Source organism: Gossypium hirsutum, chromosome A07, assembly GCF_007990345.1.
Source record: "Gossypium hirsutum isolate 1008001.06 chromosome A07, Gossypium_hirsutum_v2.1, whole genome shotgun sequence".
Lineage (NCBI taxonomy): Eukaryota > Viridiplantae > Streptophyta > Magnoliopsida > Malvales > Malvaceae > Gossypium > Gossypium hirsutum.
The window spans coordinates 52,977,947-52,998,185 of NC_053430.1; the positions used below are offsets into that span (position 1 = coordinate 52,977,947).

Consider the following 20,239-nt stretch of genomic DNA (forward strand, 5'->3'; position numbering starts at 1 on the left):
TACATCAATCGAAAACTATTTAAGAATAACATAAGCTTCTTCTCAAATATGAATTTAACTGTTCAAGCTCAATTATCATAGAACTAAATAATAATAACTATATATGTTTTTTTAGCACAAAAAGAAATAAATCAGTAAATAAAATAAAATAGCATAGTTAGGCAACTAACCAAATCAAATCTCGATAAAAAGGGAGTCAATAAAATGAGGAAAATTCTTAACGAATCAAAAGAGTTAGTTATGGGTTAACATGAATGGTAAATCAATAAATGGTGTATTAGGTTCAACGGGGTTCACTAAGGGTTAATTATGAAGGTAGGCTTTTTATGGGATAAGTGGGTTAAAACCTAAGTGTCTTTATCACCTCAGTATATCAAATCAAATGTGTGGTCTCAACATGGATAATTGAAGCAAGTTCTAGAATTAGAAATCAATATTGACACACTCATAACCAATAATAAAAATAAGCAAGAAAATCATATGCTCTAAAGGCTCAAAATCTCACACAAATCATGGTTTTTGATGTCAATCTTGCAAATCTCAAACTTCACGGTAATACCCCAATTCAGGGAAACAACCTAAAAAAAATTTAATTCTAAAAATAGACTCATCATGCTTGATTCTCTCATGTCTTAAAGTTTAAACAATCAATGTACAAATACCTATGAATTAAAACACATCAATAAAAATCATAAATTAATAAAAAATTATTCTAATAGAAGTATGAGAAAATTAGTTAAACACAAGTCATAGTTCATGGATTTTCTAATAATTATATAAATAACCTCCCCACACTTAAGATGTACATTGTCCTCAATGTATAAACATATATAATCACAGAATAACTAGAATATCATAAGAGAGGGAGAAAACTAAAACTGCCCTAAACAGTGGATGAAATCCCCAAAATAGTGAAAAGCAGAATTGTAGACAAATCTAGAAGTAGTGCGTGATTCCGAGTAAACTATTAAGAAAATAAACACAAATAGTGAAGAAGATTAAAGGGTTACTAACCTTATTAGAAACAACCCTAATAAATAAAAATATAGTTCAAAAGATAAAAACAAAATAGGTCTAAGAAAATAAAAATGAACATAAAAATAAAAATAAAAATAAAAATACAGAAAAATAAAAGAAAACTAATGGACTCAATGGTCCTCATCATCAGGCACATCAGTGCCTTGAGTCGTCGGCGTTAAAGAGGATATATAGAGATGCTGACATATCTACTATAGTGTCGCGTCAATACTGTTAAACATCTGAACACAGTATTGCTCAAAGCGAGTGAAACGCTCGGGGAGGTCTGCTAAAGTAGTAGCAGAAGGAATATGGCAGTGACTCGAAGGTGGAAGCTGTGGTGGATCCTCATGATGGAGGGGAACATCATCAGTGAAGTCCTTGGGTTCATTTTGAGCATCAAAATGAAATAATCTATTCTGAAAAGGATCCACTCCATGACGCCACTAGATCATCCTCATATGAATCATGCTCAAGATTCCTTGTGGGGACATCTGGCTAACAAGTGTAAGTGTGGAGGACTGCTCCGATGTGTCGAGGAAACCAAAGTGTGAAGCGAGGTGAGTCACATAAGGGCCTAAACAGATAGGGCCCTTCCTATGGCAATCAATTTGATAGCAGAAGGCTAAGGCAATGAAGTACACCAGGTCAAAGATATGCCTGGTGGTCATGCTCCATAGAAAATAGGTGTCATGAGTACTAACAACACCGGTGCTCTCCCTCTTACAGGTCAGAGTGTGAGCTAAAAATACATGAAGGTACCGTAAGGCTGGAGGAAGAGAGGTTGCTTTCGAGTGACTCGCATCATAAAGTGTCTGGCTCGCTGTAAGCTCTATCCAACAACGTGATGGGGTATAATAGATGTACCGATGTAGATGGAGGAAGTTCTTGACACTCATGAACTCCTCAGTGTAAAGTCCCATAGCAGCACTGAACTCGGGGACACTCATCTGGCGCACCAAACTACCAAGTTGAAAAGTGATGGTGCTTGGCTTATCATGAGTCGTCATGACCTGCTGTAGAAGAAATGTTGTTCCAAACTCTAAAGTAAGCTCCATGTAGCTGGGCTTGATGATGGGGAAGAATCTATCCTACGGAGCTGTGGCAATAAAGGCGCGAACATCATCAGTTAGTCAGACCTGCTCCAACGTGGCCCAATCAATCCATCAGCCTAGGCTGAGTGGGATCTGTTTAAGTAATTGAAATAGATCCTCCTGGGGGCCCGCAGAAAATTATAGATGAGGGTGGTGGGCCTCGACGGAAGGCTCGAGGAGGAAGTTACACCAAGGGTCTTTCGCTTTTTTAAAGCGGGGATGACAACTTTCACGTGTGTTCGTCATAATGAATCTACAAGAAAAGAGAATTAAAACACGTTTAATATGCCATTATTATTATCGTAGGAATCATCATAATAGATTAGTGCAATCAAAAACAAAACGACAATGGAATCTAACGAAATCCCAAAGATCTATCGTACTACTAAATACTTGAATCCAAATGAAAGGTAGAAACTAGATAATAAGAATAAAAATAGTCATCATAGAATGAACCTAAGCATGAGCATAACAGAATAAGAAGACTAGAACAATAATAGAGCTAAAAAGTAAACGTCGCAGGAGTAATAATGCTAAGTCAGCACAAAAACAGACTAAAGAGAAAACCACTAAAGAGAATAACTAAGAATAATAATAGTCAAGATTGAAATGAATAATAATAATCAAAATAAAAATAAAGATAAAGAAATAAAAATAAAATAAGATAAAATAAAATAAAAAAATAAAATAGGGAAAAGGGAGACCGACGGTGATTGTGATGGTACGCATGGTGGTCAATAGGCGTGGGTAGGTGGTCGTTGGTGGTTTGAGGGTAAGAAAATAAGGACAAGGCTTGGGTGGTTAAGGTGTGAGGAGGTGGGGGTTTGGTTGGGTGTGCTTAGGGGCTGGTGCTGAGAGGGAAATGGGAAAGGAAGGGAGAATAGAAAAGGAAGAGAGAGATGAGAGGGGAGAGACCAAGGGAAGGGGTTTTGCGTGGTGGCTGGTTGGGGTTGGGGAAGAGGGAGGTCAAAGGAGAGATGGGGGTTGTGAGGGGCTACTCATGTGTAGGTCACAAGGAGGCTACTGTACGACGGGGTGAGGGGAAGAGTGGATGTGACGATTGGTTGCCGGTGGAAGGAACGCCGGCCGGAAAGAGCGGTGGTTGGAGGGAGCGGCGGCTAGGGTTGAGGGATTTGGGGAAGAAGATAAAGTAAAATCATATTAGGGTTTAGGGGTTAAAAGGGGGACACGATTGTGTAAGGCCCCGTGTTGAGCCATACAGCCGTGTTGTACGCTCATGTGGCTCTACCTATCTCGTGTGCATTTTAATAATATAAGCCTAGTCTTCACATAGCCTCCGACATGCGCATGTGTCCAGGCCGTGTGGTACACACAGTCATGTCGTATGGCCATGTGCAACCTCCTTCGTTTCTCCTACGCCTGTGTGAACTCCTACAGGCCCGTGTGGCTCAGCTGTATCTCGTACGGCCATGTGCCTTGCTGTGTAACTCTCTAACTTGTTATTGAATTGAAAAATTTAGCTCCAGGTTTCACACGGCCGTGTCACCACTTGTGTAGACTATTTTATGCTGTGTCTTTGTTGATTTTAGAAAAATTAAGTTCCAAGATCCACACGGCCAAGGATACCCCCTGTGTCCAGGTCGTGTGGGTTATACGACCGTGTCGCCCATCCATGTAACTCACTGTTGATTTCTTTAAAATTTTAAAACTAAGTCTTAAGATTCCACACCGCCAAGCACATGCTCGCGTGTCCAAGCCGTGTAGGTGAAAAACACATTTTTTTACTTTTGATAATTAATTAATTTTTAAAAGTCTCATAAGATAAAATTAAGAAAATTAATAGTTTTAATACTCGGGTTGCCCCTTGAGAAGTGCTTATTTAAAGTCTAAGCTTGACTTACCTCGTATTCGCACGGTTCACGGTGGTTCACGAAGTTGAAACTCCTCTTTCTCACTGTCAATTCTATTATTAAAATAAGGTTGAGTCGAGTAATATTTACCTTGAAAGTGTCAAATTTAAAATGCGTTACCTCGATGTACAGTATGGGAAGACATTCAGTCCTATAAAAGGAGTTGCTCTATTTGCATTAAGCTCTGAAATGGCAATTCGACGATCTATTTTATCTAACATTACCTAGTCCCCAACCTTAAATTGGTTTGTTCCATTCTTATGCTCGTCATGGTGTCGCTTTGGTTCTATATTGTGTATCCTCAGTTTCTCCTTGACATGTGGCCGCCAATCATCTAGTTCATCGATCTGTAGCATTCGTTCTTCATGAGTTGTTCTATTTCCGTCACATGAACTGGAATGTGGCTCCATCACATTTTTTTGAAGGGTTTTGTAACACCCCAAACTCGGCCTGGAAGTTTGGCTCGAATCTGGCATGTCACATTGAAGTGTTTTTCAAAAACCATGTTTCCATTAAAAACCCTTCTTAATAATTAAAAACTTATACCCTTTTTAAACCTTGTTAGAAACCTCAGCTGAATAACATTCTTAACAACTTTGTGAAAATCTTGGCAGTTGCGAAAGCTTGATTTAAAAACAATTGCAGATACATGATGTTTTGAACAACAGTAGTTGCTTTGGAAAATCGTGTTCTAATACTAGCAATTATAAGAACAATAAGTAAAATTTCAAATTTGAAATCCAGAAAACTACAACGGCTTTACTACAACCCACATAAAACATTTAAAAGTAATAATCAAAACTATAAAATAAACAGTGTGTGTGGCTTCCTCCGAGCCCCTCGCAGCTCCGATCCATCTAAGGCTGGAAATTACCTGAAAGGTTAATAAACGGGGTGAGTTTACGAAAACTCAGTGTGAAATACCCCTACTATAAAAAGGAACAGTCAGTCATATAAAAGAATTAAAAGTCTGGCCCCAGCCTTACGTACAGTTTCAGTATCAATTGGGCCTTAGCCCACTATAACAGACAGTACTAGATGGGCTTTAACCCATTACAGAATAAGAAACATTATCAGAACTAGAATCAGAATCAAAATCAAAATCAGGTGACAGAATCAAAATCAGAATCAAAATCAGTATCAGGTAATAGGATCAAAATCAGAATGTGAATGCAATCCCAACCCAATCCAACCGTATACACCCCCATACCAACCTTACACCATGTGGAGAGACTACTCGACCCACCCAACCGCTACATGCCACAGAAATATGCAGCATGGCTGCCAGAACAGATAATGTGACAGAGTCACCAGAACAGATAATCGTGGCAGAGCCACCAGAACAGATATATGTAACAGAGCCACCAGATCAGATAATTGTGGCATAGCCACCAGGACAGATATATATATGTGGCGAAGCCACCAGATTGCAGCGAGGCTACCAGAATGCTTCCTCCATCAATATAACCCATATCCCATGTAACAGATATACATGTCATCACATACAACATACAGAATCAGAATAGACCCTGTTTAAGAGTACATTTGTCATAATTAAGCGGAGTTGATTGCGCGCCTAGACATAAGGTGACAAGATTTTTCCGGATTAGGGTGAAATTTAGTAAGGGGATCCATAGATCGAGTTAATGCAACCCTAGAGTGTTAATTAGAGAAAAGTCTCAGTTATTCAATCTAGGGATTAGACATTATTAGTCTTGAATAGGGATAATAACATAACTTAGGGATCTCTACGGAACAAGTTAAATGAATAAATCGTCCGATTCGGAGCCAGAATACCAAGTATAGTTTAGGTGGATTTTTCCTTAGGTATTGCCTTCATTCAATCAATTTTCCCAAAGGCAATTTCCCAATTCTATTCTCTGTGAGTTCTTAGTTTAGATAATTAGTTAGTTAAAACAAAAACCTCTTTATTCTTAGGCTAGATAATAAAAAAACAGTCATTACTAGTACTTTTAGTTCCTTTGGGTTCGACAATCTGGTCTTACTAAAACTATACTACTGTTTGATAGGTACACTTGCCTACATCGCGATAATAGTCAATTTCAAGAACGAGTAATTATAAATATTTAAAACCTATCACGAAATCACGCGATCAGAGATCTATGAACATAAAACTTTGTTTAGATTTGAATTCTATTTGTTTTTTAATTTAGGATTATTGTTAGGGTTATTATGCTATTGTTTATATTTAATTTTAATTATATCTCTTAAACATTATCATTTAAAGTTTCAATAGGAACCAACTAGGGTTTTTTCATGTACTATAAATAAGAGATGGATTGACATGAATTGACATTTCCATTTTTTTTTGTAAAAAACTCCCTCCCTATAGCCAAAATTCCCTAAGGCCCTTAGCCTTTTGTTTCTTTTCCTTTTCAATAAAAATATGTTTCATTAAACTTATGTTTTTATTCCCAAAAAGCATGAGTAACTAAATTAGTCTAGCCAAAGGTTATCAAGATTCCTTCAAAAGAGTTCATGAGGCTTAGAACCCATACTTAACCCTTTTCAATGAGTATTCATCAATTCTCCACATTACGGGACTGACGCTTCCGTCCATGTCCTTCCAAAAGTAATGTTTTCATCTTATGGAGAGACGACCGCTTTGTATGGTTTTGGAAGGTTGCACAGTCGATTCGCTAACTTACTGCTTCAAAGGTTGTCGAGCCCAAGAGATGAAATGACATGGGATTTGCCATTGAAAAATTATGATCTAATGTAAGACAGTCCCACAAGAGTGACGGTTGGCTAGAGTCAAGTTCCTCTAGATCACAAGGCTACAATCTAAAGTGAAGCTGGTGGCCATAAGCATCCTCTTCCACTATATCTAGCTTATTCGGTCATGAGAAGAACCACCTAAAGGTTTAGCATTGAGCCAAAGGAGGATCAAGATAATCGGAGGTTGGAATCCCTCAACTAAAAAACCCCTTTTCTCAACTCTATTTTTTTCATAATGGTAATTTCAATTTATTTAATCTTAACCCGTCCATATTCTTAATTCTATTTTTTATTTTTCCAGGTCAGACGATTTTCTTAGGCATGACTGGCCCAAGATTTCAAAGAACAAGAAATTGTAGCGATCCAGTTGTCGAGGATTTGACCCTATTTCCCTTATACTATTCTTTTCAATATTTCTTAGGGATAGGATATATTTGGTGTTTTCAATGACTACACCAGAGGGTTCGTGATTTATTTAATTAATATTTATGAGTTAATAGATTTTATTAATTGGTTAGTTGGTCAAGGTTTAAGTGGTACGTACCGAAAGTCAAGTGGTTTTGGAAAATGAGGTATCGAGATGTCGTTTATGTAAACCAAGCTCGTAAATATTTATATTAACTATTTACAAAGCCGATATATAGGTGAATTGAAGTTGGTTCAAAATGATTTAGTGTTTGGATGTTTAATTATGGAAAAAGGACTAAATCATAAAAACTGTAAAAATTAATCGGTATTGATTTTTAGTAACTAAATGGCTTAATTAATAAGTGATTAAGGTTCAATTTAGTAATTATGCCATAATTCTATAATGATGGACAGTTGGTGTGATTTTCTAACATTAAATAATTTATTTTTATTTAAAAATTAAAATGAAAATGGTTAATTCATAAAATAATTAGGAAATGGTCATCACTTTCATTTCTTTGCTTCTCCCAAAATTGATAACACCATGGATGAATGCTCCAAGGATCGACCAAGTTCATGTTTATTCATGCAAGTGATTATCCTACATGTTTCTTGTAATTTTTATGTTTTTGAGATCATTGCAACTAGGTCCAACTAAATCGTACCTCTATTTTTGAAATTGTTAAAGATTTTGGATTTTACAAATAATGAATCATAGTTTTTTTTTCATGTTAAATGATGAATTTGTAGTCTTGGTTGTTGTTTAGGACTAGTTTGTAAAGTGATTTTTGTTAGTTTTTAATTAAAGGGCTAGTTTGTTAAAATATTAAAATTACATGGAACTATTGTGAATTTTGAATAATTATGGACTGTACTAGTATAGGAAGAAATTCAACTAGCTTGGGAAATGGTGAAATTTTGATAAATTTGGAATTTTGAGTTTAGGGACTAAATTGAAAAAAATGTAAAAGTTTAGGGAAAATATTAAATAATGAAAACTTAAGGGTCACATGCATAAAAATAAGTTGAATATGTATTTTAATTTGATATATTAAATTTAATCATTATATAGATCAAGAATTGAATCATACGAATGATAACAAAAAAAGGGAAAATCGTGAATTAGTCCCTACGAGTCAACCGATAGTATATCTTAGGTAAGTTCATGGATTAGATATATGTTTATATGTTCATGTTATTTATTGTATGAATTAATTAATTTGTGATTGAATATTATGGAATTGAAAATATTAACTATTTAAGGTTGAATGTAAGGTGAATAAGGTTTACTTGAAATGTGACGAATGTATTTGTAAATATTTATAATTCATGCTATTTTGAATTAGATAAAATTGATATGTAGTTTAATATTTAATATTGGATTGTAATGATAAATTGGTTACAATTGAGTATAATGTGAAAGAATATTTAATTGGAAATTGATGAATGGTTGTGAAATATGAATTATATGATCTTGAAATGGATGTGATGGAATTATAGTGTGTGTACGGATATCCTGGAAGTGCCTTTGATTTGTTAATATGATGAATTCAGTTAAAGTGCCCGTTTGAACGTAGTAAATGATTAGGATACGATTCGCATGCCAGTAGGGTTATTTGTGCGTTATACGGGATATATGTAATGGTACGAAAATATTACTGATTATACCAGAATCTAGCATTTGTTGCAGATTACCGAGTTATACTAGTGTGGTGGAGGGATGTATTGATACTGATTATATGATGCCTATAGGTTTTACACTTCAGTGCTCTAGTGTGTTATAGTTTCAGCTCTTACGAGCATTCTAGTGTGGTGTAGTTACCCATGTATCTGTATCAATTTATTATAGTTCATCGGGCCATATGATGAAAATATATATGTATTGAATTCACGAATTATTTGAAGATGATATGTTTATATGAAGTTTTATATGTTAAGTGATGAAATTGAATAATTAATAATTATGGGTTTAAGAGTTGTTTGAAATGATATTAAAACGACTGGAAAGTTTATAGTTATATGTATACTACAACACAATGTGCACACATTCACAACCATATTCTAATCAAGTCAAAATATCAAAGGTTAAACAAGAGCATACTACAACACATTCACAACCATATTCTAATCAAGTCAAAATATCACATTCATGTTTCATTAAATCATAAAACTAACATATACTCCTACATGCAATTACACTCAACTCGCTTATATATAATTTGTAATAGCCCGTTTTCGATCAAATCAGAACAGTGGTTTTGGGACCACAAATTTGAGGTCAAAATAATTATTTTATTATTATTCTATAGCATGATAGTATGATTGTGTGAAAATTTGGTTAAGAAATTTTATCATTTGAATGCTCAATTAGATAAAAAGGACTAAATCGCGTAAAGTATAAAACTTGTGTTCTATTAGCTAAAGGTGTCTAATAGCTATATAACTTATGGATATGTTCAATTGAATCTAACTGTGAATACGACCTTATGGATATGTTCAACGAGTGTGAAATTCCAGTTGAACCTTAGGAATAGATTAGGATACGAATGACATGTCATTAGGGTTCATGTGTTTGGGTGCTGGTCGGTACGTCCTACCGGTGGTTGAGTTATCTGGCATGTATTGCGGATTCTCGTCAGCTTGTGTAAGCAGCACTGTGTAGTTATGTCATGACCATCAACTTGTGTGAGCAGATCCGTTGATAGCTCGAGAGTGGGCATTATATGAGATATGAGATTGAGATAGCTTCGACTATGTATTTGGCACTTAGGGTGCGAGATTCCCGAGCATCTGATATTATTCCAAATGGTTCAATGGGTATATCGAAAATATGAAATGGTGAGTAATAGATACGTATCAGTACAGGTATGTATGGAAACTATATGAGTATTGAATCTATGAAAGTTGTGAGTTTTTGATTACTTATGTGATTGAATATTTGTTAACCTTATGATTAAATGGTTATGTAGTATACTATGTTATATTACTTGAATGGTGATTAAATGGTGAGTTTTACTTATTAACTTTACGAGCTTACTAAGCTTCATAGCTTACTCTGTTTACTTGTCCGTGTTTTATAGTGATTATCGAAGCTTGCTTGGATTTGGGAATCGTCGAAGATCTCATCACACTATCAAGCTATCACTTTAGTACTTTTGAAATTATGTATTTGGTTATATGGCATGTATAGGAGTTATGGTCAGCTTGGTATATATTAGTAATTAATTTAGCCATTTGAGTTGGCTTGTAAATGATGAATGGTTGTTATGTGTATATCCATGTGATTTGGCTTATTTTGGCATGTTTGGTGATGTACATATATATAGGTGTAAATGGCCTTTTGTTATGTAGTTGATAATTGCTATGTGATGCTTGTTGTGAATTGGCATTATGGATACCAAATGGTTAAAAATTTTGAGATAAGTATGCTTGTGGTTTTAAGCAAAATAGTGCATATTTGAAAGTGACCATTTAAGTGATTTGAAAATGTGAAATTGGTATGAATTGAATGGATTCTTGTGATAATTGTGTGTATTTTGATTGATGGTATTGAGATAGCATGAATTGAACTTGGTTTAGATAAGTTTAAATGCCATTGAAGTTGTGGTCATATGCCTTTTGGTTTGGTATAGGTGAAAGCATTTTGGATGAGAAAGATGGCTTAGTAAATAGCCTATTTTTGTCCATACGGGCAGAGACATGAGCATGTGTCTCAGCCGTGTGTGACACACTATAACACCCCTTATTCATATTCAACACCGGAACATGATACGAGGCATTACCGGACTCACATCACAAGCAAACATACAAGTACGAGTCATAAATTTTCAACCAAATTAAAATCACTTGCATTCAAACATAAAGTCCCTAATGTAAGCCTACGAGGACCAAAACATACTTTGGAAGTGGTTTGGGACTAAACCGAGCTGAGACAATGTGTCCTAGAAATTTGACTTCTCGAAGCCAAAACTCACTTTTGCTAAAATTAGCAAACAATTTCTTATCTTTCAAAGTCTGTAGGACAATTCTTAAATGTTCGGCATGTTCACACTCATCTCGAGAATAAATCAAAATGTCATCAATAAAAACAACCACAAAGTTATCTAAATACGGCTGGAAAATTTGATTCATCAAGTCCATAAAACTGCAGGAGCATTAGTTAACCCAAACGACATAACAAGAAATTCTTAATGCCCGTACCTTGTTCTAAACGCAGTCTTCGGCACATTCGACTCTTTAACTTTCAACTGATAATAGCCTGGTCTCAAGTCTATCTTCGAGAACACTGTTGTCCCTTTCAATTGATTAAATAAGTCATCAATTCTCGGTAAAGGATACTTGTTCTTTATTGTAACCTTATAATCAATACAAAGTCTCATGGATCCGTCTTTCTTCTTAATGAATAATACTGGTGCACCCCAGGGCGAAGAACTCGGTCTCGCAAAACCCTTATCTGTCAACTCTTGCAACTGAGATTTCAATTCTTTCAATTCAATTGGACCATTCTATACGGAGATATCGATATTGGTGGTAATCCAGGCGACTCTTTTAAAACCACATCAGTGTATTCACAAACTATTAGAACAGATTCGATTTTTAATTCAGGCACTTTTGTATTCAATATATACGCAAGATAAGCTTCACAACCTTTTCTTACTTGCCTCTGAGCCGACATCGACGAAATCACAATTGGCAACTCACCCGAGTCACTCGTTCCATCTGAAGAATTTCATTATTTTGACATTTCAATTCAATAATCTTTCATTTACAATCACTACGATATCATGTAGAGTCAACCAATCCATTTCAAGAATTACATCGAATTCATCAAACGGTAAAAGCATTAAGTCAGCCGAAAAATAGTGACCCCTAATCATTAAAGGACAACTCTTGCAAACTTTATCAACTAGAATAGATTTTCCTAAGGGGTTCAAAAATTTAATCACATACTTAGTAGACTCAATAGGCAAATTCTTACAAGATACCAAATTCATGCAAATATAAGAATGAGTCGATCCAGGATCAATCAATGCAACTACATTAGTATCATAGAGAGAAAATGTACCAGTGATAACATTAGGTGATGTTGTATCTTCGCGAGCGTGAATAGTGTAAGTTCTAGCAGGTGCTCTGACCTCTGATCTCATAGTTCAATCTTTCATTACACCTCTGCTACTATTCGTATTTCCTGTGTTTCTCTATGGCCTCCTTCTAGTGGCAGTGTTACTCGGCCTTGCATTCTAAAAATTATCTTTCTTAGTCATTTCAGGGCAATCTCGAAGAAAGTGATCTTGGGAGCCACATTTAAAGCAAGCCCAATTATTCATCCTACATTCACCGAAATGTCATCTACCACAATGTTGACATACAGGTCTATTGGACCTAGTATTACCAACGCTCTCTATTGACGTAGTTTGGGCCTTAGAACCTGAATATTGCTTCCCACGATCTCTGTTGAGATACCTAGTTGAAACATTCGATCGAGTACACAAATCCCTCGATTTCTTTGACGAAGACTGAAATGACTTATTCATCGGTCTTTTTCTTGAATCTCTAGCCTCAAGCTCAGCTTTTCTCTTTTCTTTGCTCAGCTCTTCGGCTTTGCAAGCTTGGTCGACTAGCAGAACAAATTCTTTCAACTTTAAAATCCCAACTAACAATCTGATATCCTCATTCAACCCATCTTCGAATCTTTTGCACATGCTAGCCTCGGTGGAAACACATTCCCGAGCATACTTACTGAGCCTAACAAACTCTCACTCAGATTCAGTCACTAACATACGACCTTGTTTCAGCTCTAAAAACTCTTTGCATTTCTGATCAATGAATCATTGAGTTATATATTTCTTTCTGAACTCATCTTGAAAGAATTTCCAAGTAACCCTTTCTCTCGGTACCACGGATACAAGAGTATTCCACCACCGATATGTTGAGTCCCTCAGAAGTGATATAGCACATTTCAAACACTCATCCGGTGTACAAGAAAGCTCATCAAATACCCTAATAGAGTTCTCAAGCCGAAACTCTACCCTCTCGGGATCATCATCAACATTGGCTCTAAATTCTTCAGCCCCTTGTTTCTGAATCTTATCAACTGGAGGCTTTTTCAGTCTTAACAATTCCACACCTTGGGGAGCTACGAGAACCAGTTGCAGGTTAGGTGGGAGTGGAAGATGTTGGGCAATCGGATTTGTTTGAACAAACTCGATAAACCACTCGTTCTTCCTTTAGAAGAAGGCTTTTCTAGCCTTTCTTCCCTGACTAACCATTACTCGTCTACTTTCAGATGGCACTGTCCCTTGAGCAGGAGCCGGCACATTACTTTCAACATCATCAGCTACCTCTCGATTGGGATCTATTTACTAGATGAAAACACAATTTAAATTATTAAGAGTCGTCACACTATAACAAATTATATTTGGCATGTATAGTTAGACTCTCACACATGCTACGTTAGTCTAAGAATCGACTAAATGTAACACCCCTTATCCATATTCAACGCCAAAATATGATACGAGGCATTACCAGACTCACACCACAAGCAAACATACAAGTTCGAGTCATAAATTTTCATCCAAATTAAAATCATTTGCATTCAAACATAAAGTCCCTAATGCAAGCCTACAAGGCTTAAAACATACTTTGGAAGCGATTCGAGACTAAACCGAGCACTTAGGAAAATTTTACAAAACTTAGAAATTTTTTTCCATGCACAAGGGTCACACACCCGTGTGGTTTGGGACACGCCCGTGTCCCTGACCCGTGTAACTCTTTATTTTGCAAAGCATGTAACAATTGAGTTCACACGACCAAGTCACATGCCCGTGTGCTAGGCCGTGTAGTTAATTTAATTTTCATAAAATAGGTGCAAACTTCACACGCTTGTGCCAAGGCCGTGTCACTCACACAGCTGAGACACACGCCTGTGTCTCTATCCGTGTTCTCAATTCTGAGCATTCTGTTTCTCAAAATTAAGGTGCAGGGGACACACGGCCAGAACACATGCCTATGGGGTAAGCTGTGTGTCACACACGGCCTAGACATATGCCCATGTGTCTACCCGTGTGGACAAAATAAAGGCTATTTACCAAGCCATTTGTCACCCTCATTTACTCCTACACATGCACAAGTTCAAGGCATAATTCATAGCACACTTGGACAACCAATGCATCCACAAAACAAGGTCAATTCATGTCATTTCATTATCCGTACTCAACATGTCTTCAACATCATATTCTACCAATCCAAATCACATCAAACTCATTAAGCCACATTCAACCATTTATCAAGCATTTATAAACTACATCATACAAGAGATAGTTGCACATGCATGCATATATATATAAGCTTACAACCAATTCAACCAAAATGAGCCAAGTTACATGGCCAAATACCACATCAAGCCTTTGACAATTACAAGCCAATACATTTGGCCAAATCATAATGACACATATAACAAAATGACCAAGTCCCTATACATGCATATTCTCAAAATGTTAAGATCATCGATACCCAAAATGACAGTTGATAGTGTGATGCAATATCCGACGATCTATAGAACTCTATAGAACTGTGATAAAATCAGGAACTTTTTAGAGGATATTATGAAGAATAGTTACTCATAAAGAAAAATCGAAATTAATAATTAAAAATAAAATTCTAAAATCTACTAAAAATAAAAATAAAAGTAGTTTTAATAAAAATTAAAAACATAAAATACTAAATAAATGTTTTTAAACATATTCATCGCTAGATGGTTCTCGAGGTGGGACTGGCGATGAGATGTGGAGGTGCTGACAAATCTACTGTAGAGTAGCATCAATGTTGTCAAAACATTAAAAACACTACTGCTTGAATCGAGTGAGGTGCTCAAAGATGTCAGCATATGAAGCCGCCGCATAAACTGGACAAGAGGGTGCTGGTTGCTGAGTCGGTGGGTCCTCGTGCTGTGGGGGGACATCATCAGGAATGTCCTTGTAGGCCTCCTCCTCGGTAGATTGGGCGAGACGATACTGAGGAGGGTAGGTTCCTCGGTGCCTCTCGATCATCCTCATGCTAAACATGCTCGAGATGCCTTGAGGAGACATCTGGCCGATGAGCGTGAGGGATGATTCTTGGGCTGCGGTGTTGAGGAGCCCGAAGTGTCGCGGCAGTCGAGTCACATAGGGGCCAATGGAGATGAACCCCTTCCGATGCCGCTCTTTCTGGTGCTGTATCGCAAGGGCGATGAAATAGGCAAGGTTAATGACATGCCCTTGTGACATGCACCATAAGAAGTAGACGTCGTGGGTGTTGACGATGCCAGTGCTCTCTCGCCTCCCTGTAATCGTGTGAGCTAAAATAGTGTGTAAGTACCTCAAACATGGTGGGAGAACTGATGCCTTGGAGCGGCTAGGATTGTAGGAGGCCGTGCTAGGGGCCAAAGTGTGCCAGCACTTCGAGGGAGAGAAATGTATGTGGCGAATGAGATAATGTAATTCATTCTCCTCCTTGAACTCCTTCGTATATAAGCCTAGTGTTGCACCGAACTCTGGGATGCTTAGCTGGCGGACTAACCCGCCTAGGTGAAACTGCACCGTGTCGAGATCATCGTAGTTCGTCATTACGGTTTGGAGATGGAACGTTGAGCATAGTTCCATCGTGAGCTTGAGGTATGTTGGTTCAATGATCCCAAAGAACAGCTCCCAAGGGTCGATGGTTAAGAGGGCCCGAATCGCATCAGCCATCTGAACTTGTTCTACGGCAGCCCAGTCGATGCAGCGACCCGCAATTAAAGGTAGTGCCCGAAGTATCTGGAAAAGTTCTTCCTGGGGCCCTCGGGGGAACTGTAGAAGAGGGTGATGAATTTTCGCGGTTGGACCTGTGGAAGAGGACGCTCCCTTCCTCTTCTTTGAAGCAGGTACGGCAGTTTTCTTTCCTCTTGAAGATGACATTGTGTACTTGCAAGTGGAAACATCAATTTGTCTTTTGATGACTGGACAATTTATAATATATAAAAGGAATGCGACTAGATTCGAAAAAGAAAATGCATAACTATATTCAGCCACAATTACTAAATTCAATTAAAATAATAAGTTCAATAACCCATTTCTTTGTGGCATGAGCATGGTAATATAAGTAAAAATGGCAATGAATAGAATGCAAAATACGATATGAATGAAAAGAGATGTCAACAAAATATGCATGATTATTTCAACTATCCTAGCCATGAATATTCACTTCTAACTAATTGAATGAAGTGTAGGAATCATGTAATGAGTAAGATTTTAAACATGAGAAAGATGATAACTTGTTTGATAAATGAAATTTATGTGATTATCAATATGGAAATAACGTGAAAAATATAGATTAATATGATAAATATCATTATAAATCAATGAAATAAAAGAAAAAGGAATTAACAAATGCTAAGGGGAGAGATTTGGCGTCGAGAATGGAGTTGTAGGTGGCGCACGGGGGAGGCAGGGAGGCCGTGTGGAGTTGCAGCGGCTAGGGTTAGGGTTTTTTAATGGGGAAGAAAGTGAATAGTGTAGGATATTTATAGATTTGGGCCACACGGCTAGGGCACACACCCGTGTCCCCCAATTTCAGCCCTTATGATTCGCGAATTTCAAATTTGGGCGCTCTGACATTTAGTACACGTCTGTGTTCCTCAGGTGTGTGGGTTTACACGGCCGTGTCTAGCTTCGTTCGCTTCTCCCACGCCCGTGTGTGCAAGCCCTACACTTGTGTTAATTTAACAAGTTCTACCACGGGTGTTCCACATGGGCATGTCGCACGCCCTTGTTGTTTTGGCAGGCTTGACCACGGCCATATCACACAGCCGTGGCATTTAATTATCGCTCGTGTTGGGGAAATCTTTTGCCCTATTTTCACACGCCCTTAAGCACGCCCGTGTGTGTGGCCGTGTCTCTGTGCAAACACCTGTATTCAAGATTTCTATTAAAAATTTAGGAGTTAAATACCAAAATTTAAAGAAATTAATATTGTTAGTGCTCGGGTTGCCTCCCGAGAAGCGCTTATTTATAGTCTAAGCTCGACTTACCTCTCCTGTGAATAGTCATGGTGGTTTGAGGAGTTTATACTCCTCATTCCTGCTATCAATCTCATCAAAATAGGGTTTTAATCGAGTGTTGTTTACCTTAAAAGTGCCGAACTTAGGATGACTCACCTCCATCGTACCGAATGGAAAATTACTAAATATCGTAAGAGGGATTTCCTCATTCGGTGTGGTAGTGACAATGTGGGGATCTGTGGCATCTAATAAGGCCTTATCACCAACTTTAAGTTGATTTGGAGAGGTATCGGGCTCGTTTTGGAGTAGTTTTAATTTGTCTGGTGTTCTTGGTTTGTCCATCCGCCATTCATCGAGTTCCTAGATTTGTAGTCTTCAATCTTCATGAACAGGTCCTCTACTATTGCTTGTGAACGACTCGTGTGCTTCCTTCAGACTCATTTTCTGCAAAGTAGGTTGCACCATATTGTTAGGTTTAGTAGAATGGTTTAAATGATCACCTTCAATTCCTCATGTGTTGCCAAAATTGCGAGCTTGAAGGGTGATTGTTTCGTCTCCCACCCGGAGTGTGAGTTCACCTGTGCCAACATCAATGATGGTTTTAGCAATTGCTAAAAAGGGCCTTCCTAGAATTAAGGGAGTGTTGCTATCCTTTTCTATGTCTAGAACAATAAAGTCAACGGGAAATATAAATTTATCGATTTTATAGTTTTATCTGCTAATTGAATGCTCATCCTAGTCTGTTTGGGTTTCCCGAGACCTAGTTGCTTAAACATTTAGTAAGGCATGACGTTGATACTAGCCCCTAGATCCGCTAATGCATGATTAACATCTAAACTACCGATTAAGCAAGGAATAGTAAAGCCCCTGGGTCTTTTAGTTTGTTAGGTAGTTTATTTTGGAGAATAGCCGAGCAAACTGCGTTCAGCTCCACATGCGATGCCTCGTCCAACTTCCGCTTATTTGCTAAAGGCTCCTTTAAAAATTTCATTGCATTTGGCATCTGCGATAGAGCTTTAATAAACGGTAAGTTAATATGTAATTTTTTTAAAAGTTTAAGGAATTTACCAAATTGTTCATCTGAACGGTCTTTCCTTGTCATGTTAGGGTATGGCACACGAGGTTTATATTTGACAGTCACTAGTTTGTTTGTATTTTGATCTACCTCATCTTGACCTTTGCTTACAACAGTTTCTTGCCTCGGTTCTGGTTAAGGCTCAACGACTCCTTCGTCATCTTGAATATTAATTACGTTGAGTTGTTCCCTTGGGTTATGTTCGGTATTACTTGGCAAACTACCTTGTGGTCATTCAGAGATTAGTTTGGAAAGCTAGCCTATCTGAGTTTGGAGGCTTTGGATCGACGCTTGTTGATTTTTAAGTACTGTCTCGGTGTTCTAAAAATGGGTTTCAGACACTGATATAAACTTTGAGAGCATCTCTTCAAGTTTTGGCTTCTTTTCTTGTTGGTAAGGTGGTTGTTGGTAGCCCGGAGGATGTTGTGGTTTTTTATTTCCTTGACCGCCCCACGAGAAATTGGGGTGGTTCCTCTAACCTACATTATAGTTATTACTATATGGATTGTTTTGAGGTCGAGGATTATTACCCATGTAGTTTAATTGCTCGTTATCCATGCTGTAGCCATAAGGTTGGTATTCTGAATGGTTTGTTCCACCGCTACTTGCTTCGCACTGCATTACTAGGTGAACCTGTGAAGAACTAAGAAAACCATCAATGTTTTTATGTAAGAGTTCTACTTGATTAGAGAGCATGGTGACCAAATCGACGTTATAAACGTCGGCTTTTTTTGTTGGCTTTGTCCTCATGACTTGCCACTGATAGTTATTCAGTGACATATCCTCTACAAACTCATAGGCATCTTCCGGTGTTTTATTGTTGATGGTTCCGCTCACCGCTGCGTCAACCATTTTCCGAGTCGAAGGATTCAAACCATTGTGAAATGTTTGTACTTGGAGCCAAAGCGGTAGCCCATGGTGGGGGCATCTTCTCAAAAGGTCCTTGTATCTCTCCCATGCATCGTAGAGTATTTTTAAATCCATCTACACAAAATAAGAGATATCATTACGTAATTTATCCGTTTTAGCCGGCGGAAAATATTTTAGTAAAAAATTTTCGGTCGTTTGTTCCTAAGAAGTAATTGACCCTCGTGGTAATGAGTTCAACCACTGTTTAGCTTTGTTCCTCAATGAAAAGGGAAACAACCGAAGACGTATGGCATCATCAGAAACGCCATTAATTTTAAATGTATCACATAGTTCTAAGAAGTTGGCTAAATGAGTGTTGGGATCCTCATCCTTCAAACCCTCAAACTAAACAAATTGTTGTATCATTTGAATAGTGTTAGGTTTTTATTCAAAAGTATTTGCAGCTACAGTAGGTCTAACTATGCTTGATCCAGTTCCTGTTAAAGAAGGTTTAGCATAATCATACATAGTGTGTGGAGCAGGATTTTGATTAACTGCAATTACAGGAGGTAGCTGATTGCCTTGGTTTTCAGCCATCTCTTCGGTTAGGGGTTGAGTATCATCTTCTTGCTCGTTCTCCGTGTATCTTAAGCTGCGCCTTATTTCTCTTTGGTTTCTACGAATTGTATGATCGTTTTCTTCGTCAAAAAGTAATAGTCCCGACGGGTTTCTTCTAGTCATAAACCAGAAAAACCTGCCAAGTGAAAGAAATAGTAGGTTAATAAATAATAATAATTAAATTAAATTGCAAGAAAAATAAATGGCTAAACTAATAAAAATTGAGCGTTCCTAATATCTTAGCTCCCCGGCAATGGCACCAAAAACTTGATCGCGTAATTTCATGATAGGTTTTAAAATTTTATAATTACTCATTCTTGAACTAACTATTGTCGCGATGTAGGCAAGTGTACCTATCGAACAGTAGTATAGTTTTAGCAAGACCGGATTGTCGAACCCAAAGAAACTAAATGTACTAGTAAAGACTGTCTTTTTATTATCTAGCCTAAGAATAAATAGGTTTTTGTTTTAACTAACTAATTATCTAAACTTAAAATGCACAGAGAAAATAATTGGGGAATTTCTTCTGGGAAAAATCGATTGACTTAAGACA

The 20,239-nt window shown here is 37.3% G+C and overlaps 1 non-coding gene across 1 annotated transcript; it reads left to right on the forward strand.

The window, feature by feature from the left end:
- Positions 1-19,129: 19,129 nt before the first annotated feature.
- LOC121203800 (small nucleolar RNA R71) lies at positions 19,130-19,236 on the forward strand. The gene has a single exon (XR_005898737.1). It is a non-coding gene; the product is annotated as a small nucleolar RNA R71 (small nucleolar RNA).
- Positions 19,237-20,239: the final 1,003 nt, after the last annotated feature.